Here is a 16,139-nt window from a genome sequence, read left to right on the forward strand (position 1 = left end):
CTCCCTCCCCCCAAGATCAAAATCAGGCCAAAAGTTAGGGGAAAACTGCAGCCATCTTTGGAGGGAGGAATTTCCATAGTCTGATGAAAGATTTTCTGAGGTAAACAACATGTTTCAAGATCTATTCTCAAATAAGGAGATGTTCTTTAGTACAAAGATTACCCATATTGTCACCAACAGGCTCAGTTTATTTGCATATATTTGTAAAGACAGAGAATTAAGTACTCAGCACAATATTTAGTGTTCTGCCTTTTTTAATAATTGAATAGGACACGTCTTATTGCAAAAGCATCATTCATGCCTTGGAAGTGACGCTGAGGCTTCGCAGACAGAGACAAGCAACAGAATAGATTCAACAGGTTTAATCAATCGCTGGGTCCTGTTAATTTGTGCACAATCGACCTGGCTGCCATTCTGGCGTCCCCGCTGTTATGGCCGGCTAACCTGAGAAAAAAAAATCAACACAGCATTTAATAAAGCAAATTTGCATGCAGTATGTTTAATATATCCATATTTTTTTTGCAACAACATTAACCCAATCCTCAAACAAAGGTAAATGATACATCACTTTCACAAACTTCAAAAGACATCCAATGAATGTTGTCAAAGTACATCTCAAAGCCCCTGTGGGCATCAATAGACAAAGTAACATTCGGGAATGTCTATTATTGGTGGCTGTTAGAGATGCAGGACTAGGAGAAGAGGATATGTTTTTCTCCACATTATATACTCCTTTAACACAATCATTCACCATATTTGGTACACCTTTTTTCAAATGGTAAGGTAATTGTTATACTTTCGCTGGTGCTTGATGCTTTATCTGCTCTTTACCCCTGATTTTGACTAAATCTGATGCATCTGCTTAGAAATTTCACAAGTAGGTTGAGGGCAGTGTCTCACACTCATTTCGAATTTGACCTTGTGGGAGACCATCATAAATTTTCAAGGCTCCCTCTCGGCCAATTTCACAGTTTGCCCCCCTCATTCGACATGGGATAACACCAAGGGGCATTTTTACAACCCCCTACCACCAAGGGAACATCACTTTTTACTACGTTCCTGTGGTGATAGGAGCTTTGCCTTATATACAAGGCAGCATTACGCCACTTAACGTGGCTTTATGCTGCCTTGAAAATAAGGCCCCCTTTCACGCTATGCTTGGTGTGAAAGTGGTGGGCAATGAGTGTTGCTGTGGACGTTCCACCACAACACCCATTGATTCTGGGGCTGCCCCTCTATACAGGGGAGGTGTAAATAGGAGGCAGCACCAGAATCAAGACCAGGGAAAACCTAGTCCTACCCTGGTGCAATGAGGAGAAATGTTTAATTTCTCTTCGCTGTTTTCATGTGTGCTGTATTGTTAGTTTTGACATAGAGATAATGTTAGAAAACTCCCTCAATCTATGGAAGCCCGCAGCCATCTTTGGGGGAAGCCAGGAGAATGAAGCTATGGTTAGGCTGCAGCCATCTTTGGGAGGGGCCAGGATCCAGCCATCTTTGGGAGGGGCCAGGAGCCTGAAGCTATGGGAAGGCTGCATCCGTCTTTGGGAGGAGACAGTAGGCAACTTTGGTAGGAGCCAGGAGCCTGAATGCATGGGAATGCTGCAGTCATCTTTGGGAGGGGCAGGAGCCTGAAGCTATGGGAAGGCCGCAGCCATCTTTGGGAGGGGCCAGGAGCCTTAAGCTATGGGAAGGCTTCAGCCATCTTTGGGAGGAGTCAAGAGTGTGCAAGCTAGTAATGAACACTTATAATACCACCACTGGGTCGGATACTAACCGGAAACATGTAAGGAATAACACTACAATATGTTGTGGTTTTAAAACACATTTTTGTGTTTTTTATTATTGGTGTTATTCAACTTCAAGTAATAGTATGGGCATTTGTGAAAAACTGTCAATTTTAAAGCATCCACAACCAATAATGAGTGTTGGACTTGGCCTTTTTGGCAGGTTCACCCATGAACTTTTTGCCTTAAACCCTGACATGATGGTAGTGGTTGTAGGCCTCTTGGCACTTTAGCACTGTGGCCCAGTGTAAAGTGCGAGCGCTCTCTGAGTGCGTGTGGTGAGATTGGCCTGCCCTCCCATAGGAATGCATGAGGGATATGTGTGTCCATGGTAATTCCTGGTATGAGGGGAGTGCAGGGTCGAGTTTAGTATGTATGAACTTGTGAGGATAAATGCTGCGCAATGGTGTGCGCCGATTTATGGTGACTGGTGGAGAAATGCCACATTTAGAAGTTCGCATTTGTGTGTGCTGTGTGTCTGCCTGCCTGGTGTGAACTGCATGTCTGGCTTGTGATTAACAGGAGCTGAGAGGTTTGGGTGGCTCCAGGAGACAGGGTGAGTCAGCCCAGTGATGAATAGAGAGATCTGCATGCAGATGGGCGGGAGGAGTTACACCTGGGACCTGAATAGGGCTGTGCCTTCCCTCCACAATGCTGGCTCCACCCCCTGTGGTGTGTCTGATCACCGAGCCCCCACCTAACAAAAGGGAGAGGAGCTGAGCAAAACAAAGTGCCCCAAATCCCCTCTAAACCAGTTCTGACTGGTATCCCCAAGCCCTGTGCTGTGACACAATGGGAAATGTTAGTATAAACATAGGGGCTGTGACCCCATGAAAAGGTTGAGTCTTTGTGTGCTGTTCCTGCCAGGTGTGCTGCTGCTGGAGGCCCAGGGGGGGGGCTGCCATGAGGGCTTGCGTCCCTGGGCCCTGCATTGCTCCTTGATGCCAAAAAGGACTTTTGGGACCCCTTTTGCTTTTCCTGACCTCCAGGACCTTAAAGAGACTTTTTCTGCATTTTTGGCACCCTGGGAGCACTGGGCTCTATTTCTTTTGCTTTCCCCAAAGGAGGAGGGCCTGGGGGCTGCGCAGCACTGAGCTGCAGCACTTGGTGAGGGAATCCCCAGCGTAGAGATTCCCCCATTGTGCCTTAGATGCGGGTGCCCACCCCGCTTATTCTTTTATTTAAATGGCGGGAGTACACCCCACTTACTGATCTTAATGGCGGGTGCCCACACCGCATGTTGCCTGGTTCTTTTTATTGTTTGAATAGCGGGTGCCACCCTGCTTCATATTTTAAGTTACAAGGGGGCTGACCCCTCATTGCCCGCCGAGCGAAGAGATCACCGTTGCGGCCCGTGTAAAGGCAAGTCAGACGTGCTGCCTGATTCTGGGCGGGGCCCCACAGGCATCACTTCCGCCTTCCCCATGCCGAGTCTATGGGTAATTCCTGCTCTGCAACAACTTGTTGGGCTTGTGTGGTGGGTGCTATTGCCACTACTGGGGTTGGCCTTTCCACCCTGTAATTAATGAACATTTTGCTTGTTGATAAAGCTTGTCACGCAGTTTTTCACAATGAATGGTGCTGGACTTACTCCAACTCTGAGCTGGAGTAAATGTACTACTGTTTTGGGTCTTTTTTGGCAGTAGTAACTTTAGAAGTTTAGTTAGGGGCTAGCAGGGGGCTTACTCCTTTGGGCATGTGGGTGTGTCCCTCCTTAAACTACTCCTTACTTATCTCCAAACCTCTCCCATTTAGTAGTAGGCATCGCAATTTTCCAGCCACCCCAGGTCTCGCCCACATTTACTACTACGTAGTAGACTTTCATATGTGAGGATCTCCCCTAGAAAAGAAAGAAAGAGGTATAGGTGGATGCTTCCAACCGTAGGTTTGTGAACTACATTTTGCAACAAGTAAGCATAACTACTGTAGTATACTACTTTATATGTCACGAAATGCTTGTTTTGTTTGTGACTCACTCTCCTTCACTATGTGTGAGAACACAGTGCAGGGTAGAGTGTCGAGTTATATTTAGATTTGTCTGGTAAGTGAGCTGAAAAGTTTGTATGGTGGTGCGCTACTTACAATAATGTAAAGGTGGTGGTTAAATTGTAATGAAAGTTATAACTATAAAGTTAGCATTACTAAAGTTTGTGTAGTTTAAGTTTGGATTGTTTAGGGGAAAATAGTTTTTGTCATTTAATTTTAATGGTTTAAAGTTTTTGTTTAAATAAAAATTTGTTTCAAAGTATAGAGTCCATTGTCAACAAGTGGAGTGTTGTTATGTGAAGTGTCATGCTTTACTGTGGATGAGTGTTTACTGTGGATGAGAGTGCTGTAAAGTCTATTGTCATAGAGTGGAGCATTTTAGAGAGGGATAGAGTAGAGTGAAGTGGCGTAGCCTGCAGTGCAGGAAAGTATTATTTAGTGTAGTGGCATGATGCCTCATCTAGTGGAGTCAGGTATTACAGAGTGGAGAAGCAACTTGTACAGTGGACCGGCATGTTGTACAGTAGAGTAGGGTGGTGTACACTGTCAGAGTGGAGTAGAGTGTTTTAGAGAGCCATAGGATGAAGTAGAGTGCCATAGAGTGGAGTATCATCATGTAGAGTGTCATAGAATACTGTGGAGGAGAGGGTCCTAGAGTGGAGTGTATGCTGTGTCATTGTAGAAAGGAGTGAAGTGGCGTGTTGTAGAGTGTCATACAGTGTAGTACAGTGGGGTAGAGTGGATGGGCATAGAGTGGAGTAGAGTGTCATAGAAGGGCAATGAGTGTAGTACACTGTTATAGAGGGATTAACACACTGTGGACTGGAGTGTCGGACAGTGGAGTGGGGTAGAGTATAGTACAGTTGCATAGAGTGTGATAAAGTGTAGTAGAGTGGATTATGGTGAAGTGGTGTACACTAGAGTGGGGTAGCATAGAGTGGAGTGAAGTGTCATAGAGTGGATTGGTGTGTCATAGACCATAGTGGTGTGGAGTACAGTAGAATAGAGTGGCTTTGCAAGTAAAGTGTCATAAAGTGGAGTACTATGTTTCACATTAGAGTGTAGACAGAAGAGTATTGTTACATACAATATAGTAATGTTTTTAGAGTGGAGTGGTGTACAGTACTGTACAGTGTTGTAGAGTGTGGCAGATTGGGTTGGCTTACAGTGTTATAGAGTACAATGGCATAGAGTGGCATAGAGGGGAATGGTGTAGAGTGGAATACTGGGTCATAGAGTTGAGTGCAGTTAGGTGGTGGACAGTGGCATACAAAGAGTTGCGTATAGTGTTGTATAGTGGACTAGAGTATTGTAGCACAGCATAGAGTGGAGTAGTGTGTTCTTCAGAGGCATACAGAATACTTCAGTGTTGTACAGTGGCATTTAGGGGTTTAGACTGGAGTGAAGTGTCAGAGAGTGGCATACAGTGTTGCAGAGTGGGTGTTGCTTAGAGTACAGTATTGTGTCAAACAGTGGAGCTGTGTTGAGTGGATTGTTGTACATTAGCACAGAGTTAGGTAAAGTCTTACAGAGTGAAGTAAAGTTGAGTGGAGTGGCGTAACGTAAAGTAGAATGGAGTGTAGTGGTGTGTTGTAGAGTAGAGCAGCATGGAATGGAGTGTAGTGGCGTACAAGAGGTAGTAAACTGGCATAAAATAGAGTGGAGTGGAGTGTTGTAGAATAGAAAGGTTTTTATAGTGGAATACAACGATGTACGGGCATGGAGTGGAGTATAGAGTTAAACAGTGGAGTGTATGGGAATAGGTGGGAATAGAGTCTTGTAGAGTGCCATAAGGTGTAGTAGACTTATATAGAGTGGAGAAGAGTGTCCAACAGTGGTGAGGAGTAGAGTGGAGTGGCGTATATTATAGTGGCATAGAGTGGAATACCGTACAGTGGAATACTGTACAGTGTATTTCTCAAATAGTGGCTATTATATGGTATAAATAGAATGTGTAAGAGGAAAATATATTATATAGGAACCACTATGGCAAATAATATAAAAGGAAGTTAATAGTAAATTGTCTCTGTGTTCCATGCAAACTATTTGTATTTACTACTATTATTGAACTAATTTTGTCTTTTCTCTCTCTCGTGGTTTCTGAATTAGTTGTTTGCTTTGGAAGGATGAGAGGGTATGAGGGACTGTAGGGTTGTAATAATATTACTAAATTGAAATGTTAATGATGTTTTTTAGATAATATACAAGATATTTTCACAAAATATATGAAATATTACATATGTTTTGAATAAAAAGTGTATCAAATTTGATATTAATTGTCCCTCTGGTCATTGCACATTGTGCCCTAAGTCTTATTATGATGGATTTTACATCTCATAAATGTAGATTTGCCTAGGTTTTTTGTACATTTGAGTACATTTTCCCTGCCTTAGGAATTGTGGGCCATATGTAGGTAACTTTAAAATACCGATTCCTAAATACTGAATTTTACCGATTCGGTATTTAGGAATCGGTATTTCAAAAGTAGGGAATAATTCGGTAAAAAATACCGAATCGTTAATATTCCTTATTACCGAATCGATAATACCGATTCGGTAATAAGGAATCTCCTACCCATTCATTCCTATGGGCTTGGAGGCCCATATGAATGAATGCAAAGAAATTCGGTATTACCGAATCGGTATTACCGATTCGGTAATCGTGGGAGGTATTTCAAGGGTGCCAGGGTGTCAAAAGGACACCCTCTGGCACAACTGAAATGTGCATGTGTGCACATGTGGCGCACATACATGCCCTAAGGGCATGGATGTGTGCCACATGGCACACTTCAAAAAGCAAAAAAGTGCTTTTTGAAAGGAAATAGCTATTTACCACCAATTAGGAGTTGGTGGTATATAGTGTTTCCTTAAGGCTGAGGTGCACTGTTTTAAGTGCTACCTACATTGCATTTAAGGAATCGGTATTACCGATTCCTTAAATGCAAGGCCATAAGGAATCGGTATTAAGGAATCGGTATTTAACGATTCCTTAATACCGAATCCTCCCTACATCTCAAATGCCTACATACCGGTCGGTAACGGTGAAATGTAACAAATTTCACCCTTACTGACCGGTATTGGCACACCTACATATGGCCCTGTATCTTTTAGCAGGGAACCCCTTAAATTTGCATTATTAGAGTGGTGTCTCGTACAGTAGAGTGGAATGCTGTGTCGTACAGTGTTAGAGACTTTCGTAGAGTGGAGTAGAGTGTTGTACATTAGAGTGTACAGGCATAAAGTCGAGTGCAAATTTGGTTGGTGTAGTGTACAGGGATAGAGTGTAGTAGAGTGGCATAGAGTGTAGTAGAGTTTTGTAGAGTGGAGTTACATAGAGTGGAGGAGAGTACACTGAAGTGGCTTAGAGTGGAGTAGCATACAATGGAGTGCCATGTAGTGTAATAACAGGAACTGGAGTGTTGTAGACAGGGGTTGCATACATTGGACAATCATAGAGAGGAGTGGCATAGAGTGGAATAGCCTATAGTGGAGGCGTGTACAGTGGAGTGTAGTACAGTCAAGTAGCGTAGACTGGAGTGGCGTAGAGTGGAGTATTCTACAGTTGAGTGGCGAACATTGCAACACTGTATAGTGTAGAAGCATACAGTGGAGTGGCACACAAGGAAGTTGTGTAGACTTGAGTGGCACATAGTGGAGTGGGGTAGAGTTGAGTACAGTGGTGTGGCATAGAGTGGAATGGCATAGAGTGGAGTGGTGTACATTGGAGTGGCGTAGACTGGAGTGGCATGCAGTGCAGTGGGGTAGAGTGGAATAGCATACAGTGGAGTTGCGTAGAGTGAAGTGGTGTTCAATGGACTACCATAGAATGGAGTGGTGTAGAGCAGAGTGGCGTACACTGGAGTGGGTGTAGAGTGAAGAACCGTATAGTGGAGTGGCATACAGTGGAACAGTCTAGAGTGGCATGCAGTGGAGTGGTGTAGAGTGTAATCCTGTATACAGGAGCAGAGTACGATGCAGTGGCATACAGTGGAGTAGAATAGATGACTGGAGTGGCGTAGAACGGAGTGATGTAGAGTGGAGTAGCGCACAGTCTAGTGTCACACAGTGAAATAGTATACAGTGGAGTGTTCTAGATTGGATTGGCATACAGTGGAATAGCATACACTGGAGTGGCATACAATGGGTTGCCGTAGAGTGGAATAGCATACAGTGGAGTAGCTTACAGTTGAGTGGCGTACATGGAGTGGTGTAGACTGTAGTAGTGTACAGTCAAAAGTGGTACAGTGTAATAGTATTCAGTGGAGTGGCATTCAGTGGAGTGGCATCAAATGAAAATAGTGTAGAATGGAGTGGTTTAGAGTGGAGGACCATAAACTGGTGTAGCATACAGTGGGTAAGCATACACTGTAGTGGCATACAGTAGAATAGCATACTATGAAGTGTTGTACAGTGTAGTGACAAACACTTGAGTGGCATAGAGTGGAGCAGCGAACAGTGTAGTGGCATACAGTGCAATAGCGTACAGTGGAGTGTTGTAGAATGGAGTGACATACAGTGGACAAATGTAGCGTAGAGTGGTGTACCGTGTAATAGCGAATAGTGGAGTAGCATCCAGCAAAGTGGTGTACAATGAAGTGGTGTAGCCTGGAGTTGCATAGAGTGGATGTGTGTACAGTGTAAGAGCTCAGAGTGTAGTGGCATACAGTTTAATAGCATAGAGTGGAGTTTTGTCCAATGGAGAGGCTTAGAGTGGAGTGGCGGTGAGTGGAATAGCGCATAGTGAAGTGCTATATAGCGGAATGGTGTAGATTGGAGTGATGTACACTGGTCTGGCATTCACTGGACTACAGTAGAGTGGAGTGGTGTATAGTGTAGTTTCGTACAGTGGGGTAGCGCACAGATGTATGTGAAATTTAGCAGCAAGGTAGATTGAGGTGCGGAGAGTAATGCAAAATAGCAAATTATGCTGCCCTGCTTTTCACCAGATTTACCAATCAATGCAGGGCCAGGCATGGTGCCTTGTGTTGCTTTGTAAATCTGACTTAAGTATTGCGTTGCCCATGCAACGCGATACGCGACGCAAGGGTACCACAATATAATAATACGGATAGGCCTTTGTTATATTTTGGGCCATGGTATACCACAATAACTTTGAGGTATATCGTGATACATGGCGAGGACAAGCCAGTATATAATTAGGTTTTTAGAAAATGAAAAGGCAGTCATATTTTGTTTACTGCCCTTAGGCTGTGTTCTGTATTAGAGCCTGATATAGTAGTATGTTTTATTGTAGTACCCTACCTATTGCCACTTTATTAAAGTGGCAATAGGTAGAGAAATGTATTCATATATTTTTTAACATCGTTTTCAATAGGTGTATGCAGTACTGCATAGGTACCTAGTAAGTACAGCATTTTTAGGAAATGTTTCATTTTGTAAATCTTTTTTAAGCTGCATGGTATTTGCGCTGCATTTTTTAGTTATTTTCGTGGTACTCCGTACACTTTTGTTTAACAGAATTACATATGTTAAAAATTGTAAATAACTGTACTACACTATATTTCTGGAATATAGTGTAGTACAGTGTTTTACAATTTTTTAAGACACTTATTTAATTGTTTTAAATGACATAGTACTTCCAAGAAGAAACGTGGTACTCTGTTACATATTTAAGAAATATATAAAAACTGTTTATTTAAAAATTCTTCTTCTCTATCTATAACCACCTTACTAAAGTGGCAATAAGTTGGGAAAACATATAAAATCTAATACCTGCCAATAATTGAGGCCCTAAGGCAGAACCCAGGCATGGTGGCCTTAAAATAACATGGCTGCCTTAAACTTTTGCATAGGCAGTCAATACCCATTTAGATAATGACTTGCTTTGCCATGTACTGCGGTAGTTTCATGAAGTTTTGCGTAATTCTGCCAAAGTACAGTGGTTGCAGATATCACTAAGTTTAAATACCTTATATTTATTTACTTTAAAAGTTTTATATAGCGCGGACTAGACCCTGGAAGGGTATCAGAGCGCTTTACAGAAGTTACATCACATAGAAAGCTTGATACAGTAGGTACAAAAATGAGAGTAGAAACTAAAAAGAGCATACTTGAGGTCAAACATTAGTAGGGGTTCCGGGGGTACTCAGGAGTGTGTTAGCTATTGGTCTTTAAAATCAGGTATAAGTTCTGTTTGAGAGCAAGTTGGGGTCAGGTAGGAATTTGTTCATTAAAAGTAGTTTGACTTCATTTTTAGAATTAAATTGGTTTTTATTGGCAGAACACATGATAAGAAAATACAGTGCGTCATTGCCTACAACCCGAAAGTTTAGAACACCACTCGTGTTCATAGGACAGTGCAACGAGGGCACACCATAGTTCGCATTTAATAAATCAAAACAAGGAAAAAGAAAAAGAACAAACCAGATTTCAAAACATATGAAACCCTGGCCCTCCCCCACCCCCTCCCCTCCTCCCTCTCGGTGAGCCACCGCAGAGGCAGGCCTACGCATGTGGTCCTATATGAAGGGTGGCAGTCCCCCGGGGAAAAAGCGATTACATTAGGGGACGTACACCTTAGCCTCCTTCCTGGCTCTCAGGGATCAGCTTTAGAAGCTGCAGATGGTCAGGGTACGTTAGTTCCCAGATCTCAGAAGATAGGATTGTGATGAAGGGAGCCCAGACCTTAGGGTATTCAGATTTGTCCCCGAGCAAAGCCATGGACAGTCTCTCCATACCCAGGAGGGACCATAATTGGAGCAGCCATTGAGAATGGTCTGGGATCCTGTTGGTCTTCCAGCCCGCTAATATAACCCGGTGCGCAGCATTCAAAGCCAAGGTGATCTGCTTGCCCTTGATTGAGCACAAGTGGAAGGTCAAAGCGTTGGGTAGTCCTAGGATAGTGTAGGCGGGGAATTTCGGGATAGTAGTACCAAAGGCCCCGTTGATCTCGTCAAGGATTTTGTCCTAGTATCTTGTATGTTTTGGGCTGTTCCACAACCAGTGAGGGAGAGGTCCCGGACTCCCATAGCCACGCCAACAGGGACCGTCATTCTTAGAGCTCCACATAGCTAAGCGAGCCGGGGTGTAGTACCAGTAGGATACAATTTTAAATGCGGTCTCTGTGTGACCCATAGAGTGTGCAAAATGATGTGATCTATAAAATATATCCTCCCACTTTTTGTCTGATAGAGTACGACCTATTTCTGCCTCCCACTGCTTCTGTCTCGCAGATCGAACCCCTTTCACTTCTAATGTAAGGAAGGTGTATAACGCGGAGATGAGCTTACGGTCGTCTTTTATGACTTCATTTTTAAGGAAGTGCTAGAAGGATTCATTCTGATTTCAGGAGGTAGGGCATTCCAGATTCTAGGTGCTAGCCCTGAGAAAGTATGGCTGTATGTTTTCTTTTTCCAAAACTTTTGCGGTTTCAATAGCCAGGTGCTGGTGCTTCTTGACGTTCTGCCACCGCCTGATAGTTCCAGTTTATTGGATAGATACCTTGGTGTCTTGAAGTGCAAGGCTTTGTGTGTCATACAGGCAATTTATAGCTGTGATCTTGCCTCAAAAGGGAGCCAGTTGAGTGCCTTTAGATAAGGGGTGATGTGGTTGCTCTTTTTGGAGCCGGTGATGAATCTTGCAGCCGCGGGGAAGGAGGCTCTTAGTGGAGTCAGTCTGCATCTCGGCAGACCACTTAAGGTTGTATTCCCATAGTCTAATCTGAGATAACTAGAGTTTGCACTGCTGATTTGAGGTTGTCGACGGGAAGGAAGGGTTTTAGTTTTCTCATAATGTTCATATGAAAGTTTGCTCTTCTGGTAGCTATACTGATGTGTTCCTGCTTGGTGAGATTTTTGTCGATTGTTATTCTTAGAGATCTTGCGGAGTCCATGATGTTTGGTTTGCAGTTCAAGGCTGTTAAGTGTTTCATCCAGTCTTCAATGTTGACGTGTCCTTACGAAGGGGTAATTAGGAGGAATTCAGTTTTGAGCGCATTGAGTTTTAGGTGGTTTCTGGTCAGACAGTTGTGGGTTTTATGCAGAGTTGTGTTGAGTGAACTAATATCATCTGGTGATGATACTTTTAGGTATAGTTGGGTATCATCCACATATATGTGGTACTGAACATTGGAAAGTTTCTGAATTTTGGTGAAGGGCTCCATGAATAGATTGAAGACAGTAGGTGAGAGTGGGAACCTTGAGGAACTCGTAGGGTGACCGTGGTGGTGGTGTACAGCGATTGGTTGAGTTTGATTCTCTGCTCTCGACTGTCTAAAAAAGAGGCAAACCATTTTAGGACATTCCCAGATATCCCCATTCTGTGAGACTGTCATGTTTTACCGTATTGAAGGCTGAGGATAGGTCTAGGAGGATTAGGAGGCAGGATTTATTTTGGTCTAGTATTCTGAGCGAATCATCAACGATGTGCGTCATGGCTGTTTCTGTGCTATGGTCCTGATGGAAGCCTGATTGGAACTGGTCAATGAGGTGGAATTGAGCTAGGTGGCTGCATAGTTGGGAATGGATGCATTTCTCCATTAGTTTTGCTAGGGTATGAATAATGGAAATTGGATGGTAGTTATCTGTGATTAGGTGGCCAGCTGTGGGTTTTTTACAATGTGGGTTACCTGACCTGTTTTTAGGGAGCCTTGCAGTAGGGAGGCATTCACTAGCTTTGTCTAGAGAAGTTTTGAGCTCCCCGAAGATATTGGCTGGAAGAGGGTCGCAGAGTGATTTGATGGTTTAAGTGATGCAAAGATCTTGAGAATGTCATTTTCGTCGAGAGTTTTGAAAGCGTTCCAGGATGCCTTGTTTTTGAGGATAAGTTTGAGTTGGTTAGGGATTTGTACAGACGGGGGTGAGTGGGGGGTAGGTGGAGGTATTTTTTTAGCTGTCCATTTGCTGTTTGGAGTTTATATTCTATACTTTTAGATTTATAAAGGAAGAGGGAGGAAAACGTTGCAGTTTGGTTGAGTTTAGACCTAATGTGGAAGAATTGGCTTGTTGAGCGGATTGTTGCTTGATAATTTCAAACAATTTCCGTGGGTGATTTCTAGCCTTGTTTAGCTGAACTTTGAAGAAATTTGCTTTTGATTATCTTATGTGTTTTTTGTAAGTGCTTCTCCAGTTGCTTAAGGTGCTCTAGCAATGGTGAGGATCTCCATGCCCATTCAGCTAGTCTCAGGTTGCATCTTTGGTCATTTAGGCTCCCATTGAACCATGGTTTGGAGTCTTTAGAGAACGTTCTTTTTAGCTGAAAGGGCACAAATGCTTCAAGAATGCTAGTCATCAAATTGTTGTAGTGGTTAGTGAGGTCATGGACCTCTTTCAAGTCCACTGGCGGCAATAGTACGTTGTTGCTGAGGCATGTTAGATCATTGAGGTTAATGTCACAGGTGTTCCTTTTCCATTGTTTGGGTTTCTTAAGTTGGGGGCGATTATAAGGCTGTCCAACCAGAGGGGACGATGGATTCAAGTTTGATGGAATTTGGTCTAGCAATGACGAGATCCAGAGTAGCACCCAGGTTGTGCGTCAGGCTGTCACAGATTTGGACCAGGTTGAGGTTAGTAATGCAGGATTTTAGGTTATTAACTGTGGGGTCATTGTGGTCATTCCAGTGAAAGTTAAAGTCTCAGAGGAAGATGTAGGAGCAGTGTTGTCCAGCATTGGAGAGATGATTTCCATGATTTGTTAGATGAATGAGTGGTTGTTGCTTGGAGGGTGTTAGCTCAGGTGTAATTTACATAGGGGACTGTTGTTGCTCACAATGTTTAAGGATAGGTATTCATAGGTGATGGGGACGATGGTTTGTGACTGGTTTACCTTAAGGTTAATGCGATGCATACAGGCTAGGCCACCCCCTGATATTTTTGGTCTGTCTGCTCTTATGATGCCATAGCATGGAGGGATTAGAATGTCAAGGATAGGTGCAGAGTCTATCTTTAGCCATGTTTCGGTTAGGAGGATTTGGTCAAGATCATTCGTAAGAATGAGGTCTGCTATGTCAGCTGCATGTTTAACTTAACTTAAGAAAATACTTACCCAAATTATCTGCTGTGCCCAAAAGGATCATCTGTGGACAATAATGTCTAATCTAGCCAAATATTATGTAAATCTTTTCAGCCATTTATGGCGCTATTTCAAATGCAATAGTCTATGGAAAATGCTTTGGTGGAAAAACACGTTTTGAGACCCCCCTTTTCTCTTTGCACCCACTTAACGATTCACCACCCAAATGTACATCAGCACAAAATTTAGAAAATTCTATAGGTCTGGCAAGTTTTGTGTCAGTTGATGAAATGGGTGGAAAGTTATTAGGGAGCAAATATCAGAGGAATCCTAACCATAACTACAGAGTGACAATCAGATATAATGTGACTTTTTTCTTTTTATGTATTGTATTTGGTATGTATTTAATAAATGTGCCTTTTAGTTGTTCATGTCTTAATTCTGAAACTTTACATATGCAGTCTAGTTAATTGTTTGGACTTCTTTGCTACTTTTAGTAGTTTTGTGCTACATGTGAAGCCCAATGTGATTGAAATTAAATCAGAAAGTGGGATAACAGGGGGGGGGGGGCGTGGCCGAGCCGGCGAACATGGCGGTCGTCTAGAGCCTGAGCTCCGACCAGCCTGACACAATACTACTCACTTATCCTGGCCCTGGGCTTCACTGAGGGTTTCCTGCCCTAACATTCGGTGGCGGACACATTGGGCTGCATTCGGCAGCACTTGCAGCCCTGCAGCTGCCCGGGAGACGGAGCGGCAGCCCGGTGACGTGGCGGGATCCCGCAAGTTCGCTGAGGCCCAGGCAGCCGGGGCCTTGATTTTGGGGCTGCTGGGTCCGGGCGTGTCCGCTGCCGCTGGAGGGGAGAGAGGTGCGGCGCCGGTGCCTGGAGCTGGGCGCAGATCTCCGCTGAGGGTGCTCCTGTGGCAGCCCCTGCGCAGACGACCTCCTTGGGCGGTGCAGCTGGTCCAGAGGGGCTCGGTGGGGCCTGCGCAGCCGAGACCAAAATTTTGGCGCTGCCCGGCCTGGATGGGCTCACTGACGCCGCGGTAGGAGAGACCTGGCGCCCGTTCTCTCCCGGGGGCTCGGGTGGCCCGAGACCCTCCTGCACCTCATTGCCTCCCTTGCCCTGGACTGCTGTGGGGGCGCACAACCGGACAATCAACGAGGGTGCGCCGGGGGCAGCTGCGTTGGCGGAGGGCCGCCACCCTACATCCCCATGCCCAGACGGATGTGGTGCATGGCCAGAGACTCAGGGCGGAAGGCTGGGGACAGTCGGCTGCGGCAGTGAGAGCTGCCGACCCCTCTTACAGGCCCAGAACGGGCGGCTCCGGCTGGTGCAGGACAGGAGAGACCCTCATTGTGGAACAGACTGAGCCCTGGTGGGGCTGACGACGTAAGCCGCCATCTTGAACCACGCACCCATCACGGCGGCGGTGGAGAGCCCCGGTGGAGAGGAAGGTGCTTGGTGCAGCCCTGCCTGGAGTTGCTGGACAGCGGAGACCAGTGGTGAGTAACGGGCGCCCCATTTGGGAACTCGGGGGTCAGATCGGGCCCCGGTGGGAAGGAGCCCGAGGCAGTGTACGGCCGGAGGGGGCGCTGCGGAGGGTCAATCCGGGCAGGGGGTGCCTGAGCGAGGGTCCCTGTGACAATTGAGTGACTGACCCGGTGCGACCCTGTGCCGGTGCACGTGGGTGCGGACTCCCGACATATACCGATTGATTGCGGTTGCACCTGACCCTCCGGCCCTAGTCTGTAGCCGGCAAAAATCAAGCCACCGGTTGGACTCATATCCCGTGCGGCGCTGTCAGTGAGCCATGACACAAGGAGGAGCCGGAGGGGGACAGGGTAAACAGGGGCCCATTGACAAATACACAGCGGCGGTGGGACCTTGCGGGCCCTCGGTGCCGGCTCCGGACAATGCTGCGTTGCTTGCCGCGATCACACAATCGAGGGATATGCTCGACGCGAAGATAGGGGTGGTCGGGGCTGATGTTACCCTTCTCAGGCAGGACTTGAGGAATGCAGTGGAGCGCATTACAGGCACGGAGACTCGAATATCCGCAGTAGAAGACGACGTGTCTACCCTTAAACGGAAGGTTGCAGATATGGAGAAAGTGCAGAAGGGCCTGGTCCTGAGGGTGGAGGATGCGGACGGACGGGCCCGACGCAACAACATGCGCTTTGTTGGCTTTCTGGAAGGGTGCGAGGGAGGCGGCGCGGAGGCCTTCATAGCGCAATGGCTGGAGAGCTGGATCCCGGCGGATGCCCTATCTAGATGCTTCGTGGTGGAGAGAGCCCATCAGGCACTGATGCAGAAGCCCCCGGTCGGTGCGTGCCCGAGACCGATCATAGCCAAATTCCTGAACTATGCAGGTCGGGATGCTATCGTGCGGCAGGC

At 45.5% G+C, this 16,139-nt stretch overlaps 1 long non-coding RNA gene across 1 annotated transcript in view; it reads right to left on the bottom strand.

Moving 5' to 3' along the window:
• Nucleotides 1-236: 236 nt before the first annotated feature.
• LOC144766688 (uncharacterized) overlaps nucleotides 237-16,139 on the bottom strand; it is a 46,454-nt gene continuing 30,551 nt past the window's right edge. The window contains exon 3 of the long non-coding RNA XR_013597883.1: nucleotides 237-444. This is a non-coding gene — a long non-coding RNA (uncharacterized LOC144766688). The remainder of the gene's footprint in view (nucleotides 445-16,139) is intronic.

This window comes from Lissotriton helveticus, chromosome 7 (assembly GCF_964261635.1).
Source record: "Lissotriton helveticus chromosome 7, aLisHel1.1, whole genome shotgun sequence".
Classification (NCBI taxonomy): domain Eukaryota; kingdom Metazoa; phylum Chordata; class Amphibia; order Caudata; family Salamandridae; genus Lissotriton; species Lissotriton helveticus.